The sequence below is a fragment of the Saccopteryx leptura genome, chromosome 3, assembly GCF_036850995.1.
Source record: "Saccopteryx leptura isolate mSacLep1 chromosome 3, mSacLep1_pri_phased_curated, whole genome shotgun sequence".
NCBI classification, from domain to species: Eukaryota; Metazoa; Chordata; class Mammalia; order Chiroptera; family Emballonuridae; genus Saccopteryx; species Saccopteryx leptura.
The window spans coordinates 7,410,515-7,421,964 of NC_089505.1; the positions used below are offsets into that span (position 1 = coordinate 7,410,515).

At 47.7% G+C, this 11,450-nt stretch overlaps 1 pseudogene; it reads right to left on the reverse strand.

Annotated features, from left to right (window-relative positions):
- The window catches only part of LOC136398654 (histone-lysine N-methyltransferase PRDM9-like), a 416,485-nt pseudogene that overhangs the window by 348,097 nt on the left and 56,938 nt on the right, over positions 1 to 11,450 (reverse strand).

Below are 11,450 nucleotides of genomic sequence, written 5' to 3' on the forward strand. Positions count from 1 at the left end.
AGCCAAAGGTGATCCTGTCTTTATCTAACAGGAGGCTTTGGTAATGAGTAATGCGGGCATTGGTTAGCCAGCGGTCTGGAGGTTGTCTGATTATGCTTTCCAGGGCATGGGGTGCGACAACAGTCAATTTTTGGCCCAGAGTCAGTTTGTTGGCATCTTTGACCAGGAGGGCCACAGTGGCGATCACCCGTAGGCATCCCGGCCACCCTTTTGCAACTGCGTCCAACCTCTTAGAGAGATAAGCCCCCGGCCGTTTCCAGGGTCCCAGAGACTGAGTCAATACTCCTTTAGCTATCCCTTCCTTCTCGTCTACATAGAGAGTGAATGGCTTCTCTATGTTGGGGAGTGCTAAGGCCGGGGCTGACAACAGTGCCCTCTTGATTTGGTCAAAGGCCTTTTGCTGTTCATCTCCCCAGGTATACTCAGTTCCATCCTTTAACAAGGGGTACAGAGGGGCGGCTAGTGCGGCAAAGCCGGGTATCCATAGTCTGCAAAAACCTGCTGTGCCCAAGAACTCCCTGAGGCCCTTCCGATTTTTCGGAGGTGGGATTTGAGTAACAGTCTTTTTCCTGGCCTCAGTTAGCCTTCTCTTACCATCTCGGAGAGAGTAGCACAGGAAGGTGACTTCGGGTTGGCAGATCTGGGCCTTTTTGGTGGATGCCCGGTATCCGAGTTTGGCCAGTTCGACAAGCAGTTTTTCAGTTCCCTGTTCGCACTGCTCTGTGGTGGCGGCCGCAAGTAACAGATCATCAACATACTGCAACAGAGTTACCTCAGGGGTGGAGGCTCAGTAGGCACTCAAGTCCTGGTGCAGCGCTTCGTCAAAGATGGTGGGAGAGTTCTTGAAGCCCTGGGGTAGCCGCGTCCAGGTGAGCTGTCCGCTGAGTCCGTTCTCAGGGTCAGTCCATTGAAAAGCAAACAGGGGTTGGCTGTCCTCATGCAGGCGCAAGCAGAAGAAGGCATCTTTCAGGTCCAGTATACCACTTCCTGTCAGGACTGAGGGTACTGAGGAGGTTGTAAGGGTTCGGGACCGTTGGATGTATGTCCATTACCCGACTGTTAACCTCTCTCAAATCCTGGACTGGTCTATAGTCCCCTGTCCCTGGTTTCTTCACTGGTAGCAGGGGGGTGTTTCACCCTGATTGACAAGGCCTCAGGATCCCTTGTCCTAGCAGCCTCTGGATGTAAGGTCTAATGCCTTCCCGGGCCTCTTTACTCATGTAGTATTGTTTGACCCTTATGGGGGTGGTGGAGGGTTTTAAGTATACTACCACCGGAGGCCTTTGTACTGCCAATCCTGGCCCTGCCGTTTCTGCCCAGGCCTCTGGGAAGCTCTGAATGTCGGGAGCCGACCCACAACTGCTGGCTGACAAGGTCACAGCAGAAGAAGACCCACAACTGCTGGCTGACAAGGTCACAGCAGAAGAAGACCAAAAACTGCTGATTGACAAAGTCACTGCAGTGAAGACCAATGGCTGTGGGGTGACAAAGCCACCACAAAGGATAGGCACAACGATACTCCCCCCTTTGACTTTTTAAATTAATCTGGCCTTATATTCCCCCTTTTCTGGGTGTGTGCTATTATTTGTGGCACAGGGATAATAGTACCGTGCTTTCCCTGTAGATTCGTAGTGATTTCTTTGGAAATGAGACAGAGGGTGTGAGTTCCACAGAAAAGCCTGTAAGCCCCTTGAACTGGGCTCATAGACATAAGAGGCTGGCTATGATATCCCTCGTAAAGGGTTAAGTTTGTAGGAGAATTCCTTCTTAATCATGTTAAAAAGAATAAATTGTGACTTAGGAGGCAGTGGCCGTGCACAGAGCACCCTTCGGCCTTCACTTAACATTTTTTCCTCCCTAGCCTTTTCATGTGATAAGTAGAGAAACATTCCTTTCTTCCTGCTTATTTAATCTGCAAATAGTGGTATATTCTGAGAAGAATAGAGTCAGAACTTAACTAGTATTTAAATAAAATGTAGGAAGTAATAACAGTTAATGTCTTGTGTTGCTGCTGGGCTATCTTGCAAGTGCACTCTGCATGAAAGCTATCCTTAATGTTATGTTAATTTCTTTAAAGGCAAGCCTTTCAGAATCTTGTTGGACACTGCATAAACTCAAGGCCATTTACTTGAGCAAGTGGTGGTCCATTGTTAGTCGTCTGCTAAATCTCTCTCTGTCCCTTAACTTACAACAGACTAATACTTTAAAAGCTTTAACTGATGTTGTTATTCAAGTTATTTTGAATGATTTGCTACCTGATTTTTGACTCATAGATGTAAATTAACTGTTATCTGGAAACATGAAAACATAGTGAAACAAAAGCAATAATTAACACCATGTGATTGTAACTCGGTGTGCGTGTATAAAAAGGGAGCTATACTAACATTTGAGAGAGATGCCTGGCAGTAAATGCTAACTGGAGAATAAAGAGAAAGAAAAGAATTCGGCTCTCTCACTCCATTTTCGCCGACGCCGTCTCCTCCTGTGGGACCCCTGGATCCCTGCCGGGGCTGGACCCCGGCATCTGAAGCCACCTGTCTTCTGTTGAATGGGGTCTGGAGGCAGGGGTCTCATACAGTTTATACTCATCTTTAGCAGACAAGGTCAGCATGGTCACAACAGGCTGACTGACAAGAGGGTTACTGAATCTCACTTCTGGTCCCTGAGGTTTGAAATCAATACTCGCCCCCAACTTGGTAAGCAAATCCCTCCCCAGCAGCAGGGCAGGGCATTCTGGTATGACCAGAAAGGAGTGCTGTACTTTTCCCCTCCCCAGATCCATTGTCCTTTCAGTTGTCCATGACCTATGCTGGCATCCATTTGCCCCCTGGACCAGGGATTTTTTGGTTGAGAGGGGGTCCAGCGGACTCTGCAGGGTGGAATAAACCGCTCCAGTATCCACCTCAAAATTGATTGGTGTCCCCTCTACATTGAATGTTACCCTGAGTTCGAGGAGGGGGTCCGAACTCCGACGCCCCTAATCTCCTAGGGCAAGGATTTCCTCAGTCTTCTTTTTCTTCTTCTTAGGGCAATCCCTGACCCAGTGTCCTTCTTCTTTACAGTAGGCACACTGGTTAGGTCCTAATTTTGGTTTTTGGTTTGGGCCCGAGGTACTATGCTTTCCTCTTCTATCTTGTTTCCCTACTACGGTAGCCAAAATCTTCGTTAACTCTTTATTTCTCCATTTATCTCGCTTATTTTCCTGCTCCTCACGTTCTTTTTCTAATCTTTGCTCCTTTTCCTCTGCTGTCTCTCTTTTATAGAACACTTTCTCAGCCTCCTTGACTAAATCTCTCAGAGCCATGTCCTGTAACCCATCCATCTCTGGAGTTTCCTCCGAATATCAGTAGCTGACTGTCCTATAAAAGCCATAGCCAGTGCCCCTCTCTGTTCTTCAGACTCAGGGTCGAAAGGGGTGTACCTCCTATAGGCTTCTATTAGTCTCTCTAGGAATCTGGATGGGGATTCCTCTGGCCCTTGAATTACTTCTCTTACCTTAGCCAAATTAGTGGGGCGTCTCGCCGCAGTTCGGAGACCCATCATCAGAGTCTGGCGATAGAGTAAGAGTCGCTGCCTAAATTCAGGCGTATTAGGGTCCCAGTTAGGCCGCCTCAGGGGAAAAGCCTCATCTATAAGGTTGCGAGTTGAGTAGGACGACCATCAGGTCCAGGAACCAATTTCCTGGCCTCGAGGAGAATTTGGTCTCTTTCTTCTGAGGTGAAGAGGATACCTAAAAGCTGCTGGCAGTCATCCCAAGTGGGCTGATGGGAAAACATAAGAGACTCGAGAAGGTCAGTAAGTTTGACAGGGTCCTCTGAAAAAGGCGGATTATTGTTTTTCCAATTGTATAGATCTGAGGAGGAGAAGGGCCAATACTGAAGCGCTGGCATGTTCCCCCCCTTGGCCGTCAGGGACAGGGTGTCCGAAAGGTCGAAGGGGCAGGGTGACGGCCACGTCATCTGGGGTTTGTGCTCTCCGGCTCCGGGTACCTTGGGCTGGACCCTCTACTGATGGTCCCCGTTCGTCCTGATGTGGGGCCCCAAGCTGGGGACCAGCAGTGCTGGCAGGGACATCCCTGGGATAGGGAGGCGGGAGTCCCAAATCAAAAAGAATAAGGTCAGTTTGAGATTCAGGGATAACAGAGGAGGAAAGGGGGGGATACAGGGATGAAGCAGGCGCCGTTGGCTCCGGAGGTTTGAGTGGAAGCATAGAGCAGATGTCTGGATGAGTTAGAGCAGGTCTTGGAGGGCCTGGAGTGATGGAGAGGGTTATTGGAAGGGAGGGTGTAGGGGGAGGAAGGAAAAGTCGGATCCAAGGAGGAGGGTCGTCGGCCAGGTCCTCCCAAACCCAAATATAAGGCTGTTGATCCGGATGGCCATGAGGTCCTGGATTGAAGACAACTGCTTTAACCGCCTTTATGGTGTCCTTGTGAAAGGTTCCAGTGGTCGGCCTTCCCTACTCCGAAGGTGGGCCACTCGGAGGCACAGAAAGTCTGCCACTTGCGCTTTTTAACAAGAAGAGACAGATTATGGGCTCGGGCATCAACCTCAGACCAATGAGACAAAGTCAGGGACAGTGGGGTGGAAGTTTTCTGTCCCATTTCAAACCCAAAAAGACAATAACACACAAATAAGACAATAACCAGGACAATCACAAAGATGAATAGACTAAGCCGGCTGCGCCGTGAACGGCAAAATGAAACTAAAAATAAATCTAGCAGTTCAGACCAACGAGCTCGGTTGGAAACTGGCAACAAATCTACAGGTTCTGTCTGAGACAGCAGTTTGATTTCCAAGCGTCCTTGGTCGTCCTCACACTCCAGGGCATCCCCCGGAGTCGTGGCCTGCGACCCCCTGACACATCTGTTGGTCGCAGCCAGGAGGGACTCACGTCCCTGCCTGACAGCCACCGCCAGTTTCACTCACCAAGTGTCAGGCGTGCCTCTCGTGGTCTGCGAGGAAGCGGGATCTCGGTGGAACCTCCAAATGTTGACCGAGGGCACACCACTAAGACTCTAGACCCAAGTGTGTGGGTAAAACAGAAGAAAAAGTTTATTACACTCGCAAGCAGGCTCAAGGCAAGGAGGTAGCCAAGAGCACTCTCAGTCTCTTTGCAAGGGCTTTTATACTTTGGTAGGCAATCAAGCAACCGTTTACAGAAGCTGAGTTGGCAGTTAGTCGTTAACATTTATCCTATCTTTATCAGGAACACATACCTATTTGGTAAGCAGTTTCGGTTGTGGTCGAGCTGCCTCCGGTGAACTAGTTCTAAGAAAATTTCTCAGTGGTTTATGGTAGGGAGTGGTCAATTCCTGTTTCTTTTATTTTAGTCAAAAGGTCAAGCAGAATTTTTCCACTCACGTTTACACTGTCTAGGGATATAATAACATGTAACAGATATTTAACAGACAGAATTAATAGCATTACAGTTCACTAAAGAAACAAATATTACTAATTAATATTCTATAGACTGTACAATTTTCTTTCCAGTCAAAACTCTTGATATTAAAAATCTTAACCTTTAGTGACAATTAAGTTGGCTTTTGTTTTACTCTAGTTTCCCTTTTCCGAAAGTCTGATAAAAAGAAGTCCATAGTGAGGTTTTCATACATTCACCGTACATAGACCAACCAGCTTCTGGTTTGTGTTTGGAGTAGGGCATGCTGTTTTTCTACCTTAGCAGCAGTGGGAGTTGTCAGGATCATGGTGTGTGGACCTGTCCATGTGAAAGTCAGTCCTTGGGTGATGTACTGAATCTGCTGGAAGCACCTTTGGACAGTCTTTGAATAGTTTGCTGAGTAACCTGTAAATCTGTCAATTACATAAGGAAAGGGTGGTTACTTTTCTTTTACTATTTGATTCATGCATTTTACTTGCCTTGACCTTTTGGTACCTGTGGGCACAATGTAACTTCAAATTAGTTTCTAATTAATATTGGGTTCCTTTCCTACTAGCTTTGAAACTGTGGACACTGTTGGAATCCATGGGAGTCCGGAAGACCAGAGTAACAGGCTTTAATGAAAGGAAGAAAGGAACCCTGCTGGGCACTTCTCCCGGGGAGAACAGCTCTGGTTACAGACTAGGGGCGAGTTATATAGTGTTTGGGAGAGCCTGAGGGGATACTGAGGCAAAAGTCCTGGTAAATCCGGAACCCCTCCTTGGGGTGGCTCATCAGTTTCTTTGAAATCCTCTGTCTCGGGGGCAGTAAGGGTGAGGTCTGACAGATAAGAGGAACATCAAGAGGGCAGTTTGGAATACACATATCTATCATTTCTCAACTCTGTGGTTACATATAAAAGATAGGCAGTTATTAACTTTATAATATATGGTGAGAGGTGATGAGAAAGAGGAGAAAAAATTGAAAAATTATTGCTTTTTCTGGAGAGAACTCAAGAAGGAAACTTTGCCAAGGCAAGTCTCCCATCCAGTTAAAAAGGTTGTCAATTTCCAAGTTGTAAAGTCTGAACCAGGCGATGTTTCTGAAAACCTGAGTGAGGAAGTAAAAAATTTTGTGAGGTAATAATTGTGAATTGCCTGCTGCGAGTGCCCATTGGACAGAGTGACATGGTGACACATGGTCTCGTGGATGAGCCTCATGAGATGTGCTGGTCTGGTTCCTCTCGAATGGGAGGACATGTGGAGATTTGTAGAGACAGGGAACCTGTTGGTGTAAGTTTTTAGAAGGACTGAATATGTATGGTTTAAAAGGAAGGGGGTTTGTAGAACATTCAGGATGGAACTTCTCAGGCTGAGGGCGGCTTCTTCTTGCTGTCATCCCTACCTATTTGATATTTCCCTCGTGAAGTTCTCCTTGGGGTATTGGGGAATAGGAGTGTAAGAGCATTTGACTGTAGGTAATTCTAGAGATTTCTCTCACCCGGGCCTGTAGCAACTTGATAAAGAAAGGGGCAAGTATTTGGAGATCAGGAATGCAGAGATAAGGAGGGTTGTATAGCAGGGAGTGAAAGTTCTTCCATGGTAAAGTTAGAGATATTTTTTCCTGGCAGCCCTGGAGAGAGCAGTTAGCTTGAGCTAAAAGAAATGTTTCATGTCCATTTGTAGGCTCTTATTCAGCCAAGAAGACCCAGCGATCTTGTCCCCTTATTATGTGAAGTGTAAAAAGACTGAGAAGTGTTAAGAGATGAATGCTATTCATTCTCCTCGTTCTTCAGGGATACGGGAGAGGTTTAGGTTTAAGGGACCTGTAGGAGTTGAAAGATAGGATTTACAAGGTTTGCTGATATAAGGTTTCAGATTTTTCAGTTTTGGTAGGGCAGGTTTCAGGGTTGGTGTGTAGGGTTAGGTAATTTTTTCAATTTTCTGATTGGCAAAGGTCTGTATGTGGTTCTGTAAGAAACTAGTGAACAAATGTAAGAGGCAGGGTCCTAAAGTTAGAGAAATAAATAGAAGAGTGAGTGGACTAATTGCTTTTTTAAAATTTTATTAATTTTTAGAAAGGAGAGTGAGAGAGAGAGAGAGAGAGAAGAGGGAGGGAGGAGCAGGAAGCATCAACTCCCATATGTGCCTTGACCAGGCAAGCCCAGGGTTTTGAACCGGCGACCTCAGCATTCCAGGTCGACGCTTTATCCACTGCACCACCTGAGTGGTCAGGCCTGAGTGGACTAATTGAAGGCTATAGTCAAGATGCCCAGTTTGTGTAAAACCACTGATTCCATGTTTACAAATTTGCTGGGCTTGAGAGAGAGAGAGAGAAAGAGAGAGAGAGAGTAGGAATAAAAAAGGGAAGTGGCCAGTCCCCCTGCCCCTAGACCTATTTTTGTAGAGATTTTTAAAGCAACAAGAAGAGGGGCCCTGGCCAGTTGGCTCAGTGGTAGAGCGTCGGCCTGGCATGCAGGAGTCCCGGGTTCGATTGTTGGCCAGGGCACACAGGAGAAGCGCCCATCTGCTTCTCCACCCCTCCCCCTCTCCTTCCTCTCTGTCTCTCTCTTCCCCTCCTGCAGCCAAGGCTCCATTGAAGCAAAATTGGCCTGGGCACTGTGGATGGCTCTGTGGCCTCTGCCTTAGGCACTAGAATGACTCTGGATACAACAGAGCGACGTCCCAGATGGGCAGAGCATCACCACCTGGTGGGCATGCCGGGTGGACCCCGGTCGGGCACATGCAGGAGTCTGTCTAACTGCCTCCCCATTTCCAACTTCAGAAAAATAAATAAATAAATAAATAAATAAATAAATAAATAAATAAATAAATAAAATAAAATAAAATAAAAAAGAAGAGGGTTTACCTGTATAGCTTGTTTGGTTCTTAGATTGATGAGTAATGTACTAGGAATTAAAAAGGCTCATGGGGTAGGATTAGGTTGATATTTGGGGTGAGATTAGGATACAGGTTTCTGTCCCCTGAAGGTTTTCGGACAGCAAGTTTGGGGGTATTGCAGGGAGAGTCCATGGAGATGAGTAAGCCTGGTTTAAAAGGCAGGTAATTATTGGTTTAAGGCCTTAGAAACATACACAGTTACACATTAAACAAAGACTTTACATAAAAGTTATGAATTAAGGAATTTACAATAAATGAGCGCGCTTTACTTGTTTCAATTCAAATTATTATATACTAGAGATATTTTCTGACAGAGACATGACGGATTACTTACATAGCTTTATATACAATTCTGCTTTTTTAAGTTTTTCGAGATGGCAGGGGGTTGCCACAGAGGGGAGGAAGAGAGAAGGCAGACGGATGGACAGTGTGAGCAGCTGGATGGAAAAGGAGGGTCAGAATCTGCAGGACGAGGGGGAGAAGGGCACAGCTGTAGCAGAAGCTGGTGGGGAGAGGAAAATGGGTAAAATACAGCGAAGCCAGTGGGGAGGGGACAAAGAAGAGAGACAGGCACCTCAGCCAGAGCCACAGCTTCTAAGGAGGGGGTGGGAATGAAGAACACAGTGGAGAAGGGAGGGGGCTCTTGGAGGGAAGAGACTAGAGCAAAAGACATTTGTAGAGGAATTAGAGAAGGGTCCTGAGAGAAGGGTGCCCTCGGAGGTCAGGCAGGAGAAGGAGAGAGTTGGCAGTCCACGGAGAAGGAAATGTTAGGAGCAGAGGTTTTAGGTGAGGTTTCTTTGGCCAAAACCGGCCTGCATGTAGAACAAGCGGTACAGAAATTAAAGACAGGAGAGAAGGGGGAAGAAAGGCCTGCACACGTAAGGAATCTCTGATGCCTTCCCCATCCGGTGGCAGAAATGGCCAAGATCTCTTAGGATATAGTGATGGTACTAGAAAGCAACCTGTCAAGGTTCCCAGGCTTTTGAGGAAGTCTGTAGAAACTAGCTGCTTGGAGTAGAAACCTCCCAAACTGTGAACCTCACAGAGTAGGGTGAGTCCTGAAGGAGTAGAGGAGTAGTCTCTGAGGCCTGAGATTGACAGGCCTGAGGTCTGTCACAAATCTCTCTCCCATGTTCCAAGGGGAGCCTGGCTGAATGGTTTGGACTGAGAGGAGCCCACTGTAGAGGACACTGGTGAGAGAAGGGGGGTTCCTGCCTTCAGTCACAATTCCGAGGAGAAAATCTCCATAGAAAGAGAGACTCAGACAAGAGGTCGTCACCCAAAGGCCAAGATCCCAGGACGTAGGAGAGAGGCCAGGCTAGGTGCGCCTGGACTTTCGTAGAAGTCCATAAAGGAGTAGAGGCAGACCTCCGGTAGATATGGGGTCCGAAGTCAAAACCGTCCATCCAGGAAGGGGTGTTTTGGAGAGAAATTTGGAGGCCAACCGGGAAAGGGGAATGGAGAACATTTTTACCTTTCTGATTCAGCAGGGGTTCAGGACAGGGTTAAACTACCGGCCAATCGACCTTACAATTACACGTCCAAATAGAATCAGGGAGTAAGCCTGGGATGAGCTGCCGCTGCCCATTGCTTCCCTGGTTTAAGTTTGGATGGCAAAGAAGGATCGTCCAGGCAGTTAGTACCCTGTCCCGGGTTCCAGCACCAAATGTTGGAATCCATGGGAGTCCAGAAGACCAGAGTAACAGGCTTTATTGAAAGGAAGAAAGAAACCCTGCCGGGCACTTCTCCGGGGAGAAGAGAACCAGCTACAAACTAGGGGTGAGTTATATAGTTTTTGGGAGAGCCTGAGGGGATACTGAGGCAAAAGTTCTGGTATGTCTGGAACGCTCCTCCTTGGGGGGCTTCGAGTATGTGGGTGTTGAATCAAAAGTCCTGGTATGGGCCCTGGCTGGTTGGCTCAGTGGTAGAGCATCATCCTGGCGTGCAGGGGACCCAGGTTCAATTCCCGGCCAGGGCACAAAGGAGAGGCACCCATTTGCTTCTGCACCCCCCTCCCCTCCTTCCTCTCTGTCTCTCTATTCCCCTCCCGCAGCCAAGACTCCAGTGGAGAAGGGATGGCCCGGGCGCTGGGGATGGCTCCTTGGCCCCTGCCCCAGGTGCTAGAGTGGCTCTGGTCATGGCAGAGCAATGCCCCGGAGGGGCAGAGCATCGCCCCCTGGTGGGCAGAGGGTCACCCCTGGTGGGCATGTTGGGTGAATCCCCGTCGGGCGCATGCGGGAATCTGTCTCTCCCCATTTCCAGCTTCAGAAAAATACAAAAGAAAAAAAAAAGTCCTGGTATGTCAGGAGCCACTCCTTGGGCAGCTTGTCAGCTTCTTGGAATTCCATTCTCAGGGGCGATAGTCCAGTAAGGGTGAGGTCTGACAGATAAGCGGAACATCAAGAGGGCAGTTTTATATAGTGGAGAGAGAGAAGCAATTTTTTTTTTTCTTTTTGCATGAGACCGACAGAGCAACAGATAGGGAAAGACAGAAAGGGAGAAAGATGAGAAGCATCAATTCTTTATTTGGGCTCCTTCGTTGTTCACTGATTGCTCTCATATGTGCCTTGATCAGGAGCTCAATCCAGCAACCTTGGGCTCAAGCCAGCAATCATGGGGTCATATCTATGATTCCACACTGAAGCCTGCAACCTCACGCTCAATCAAGCTGGCGAGCTTGGGGTTTTGAACCTGGATCCTCTGTGTCCCAGTTTAGTGCTTTATTCACTGCTCCACTGCTTGTCAGGCACCATTCTCATTTTATAGAATAAAATAAAGAAAAATGGAAGTTGAGAATCTTGCCTTAGGTAGCACAGCTGGTGAGGGCAGAGCTGAGATTCAAAGCAACTATTGAATGATCCAGAGTGCATGTAGTATGCACCATGAGATTCTCATCCTGTAGAGGCCAGTGAGGAGAGTGAGGGAGACCAGATGCCGAGACTGAGCCAGGTACACAGACATGCACAAGCACATGTTCTTCCCTGGTTTCTACCACTGAGACACAGAGGTCAGAAGAAATATGACAGGAGCCAAGAGAAGCCCAGGAAGGAGGGTTTTGAGCCTACTAGAAAAAAGGCTCCACTTCCTGGGAGTCAAGGAAATTCCTTTCCTGGTGAGTCTGTCACAAATCCCTCCCCCTGGGCAGTAAGCGAAGTAGATTGACTCCAGACTTCC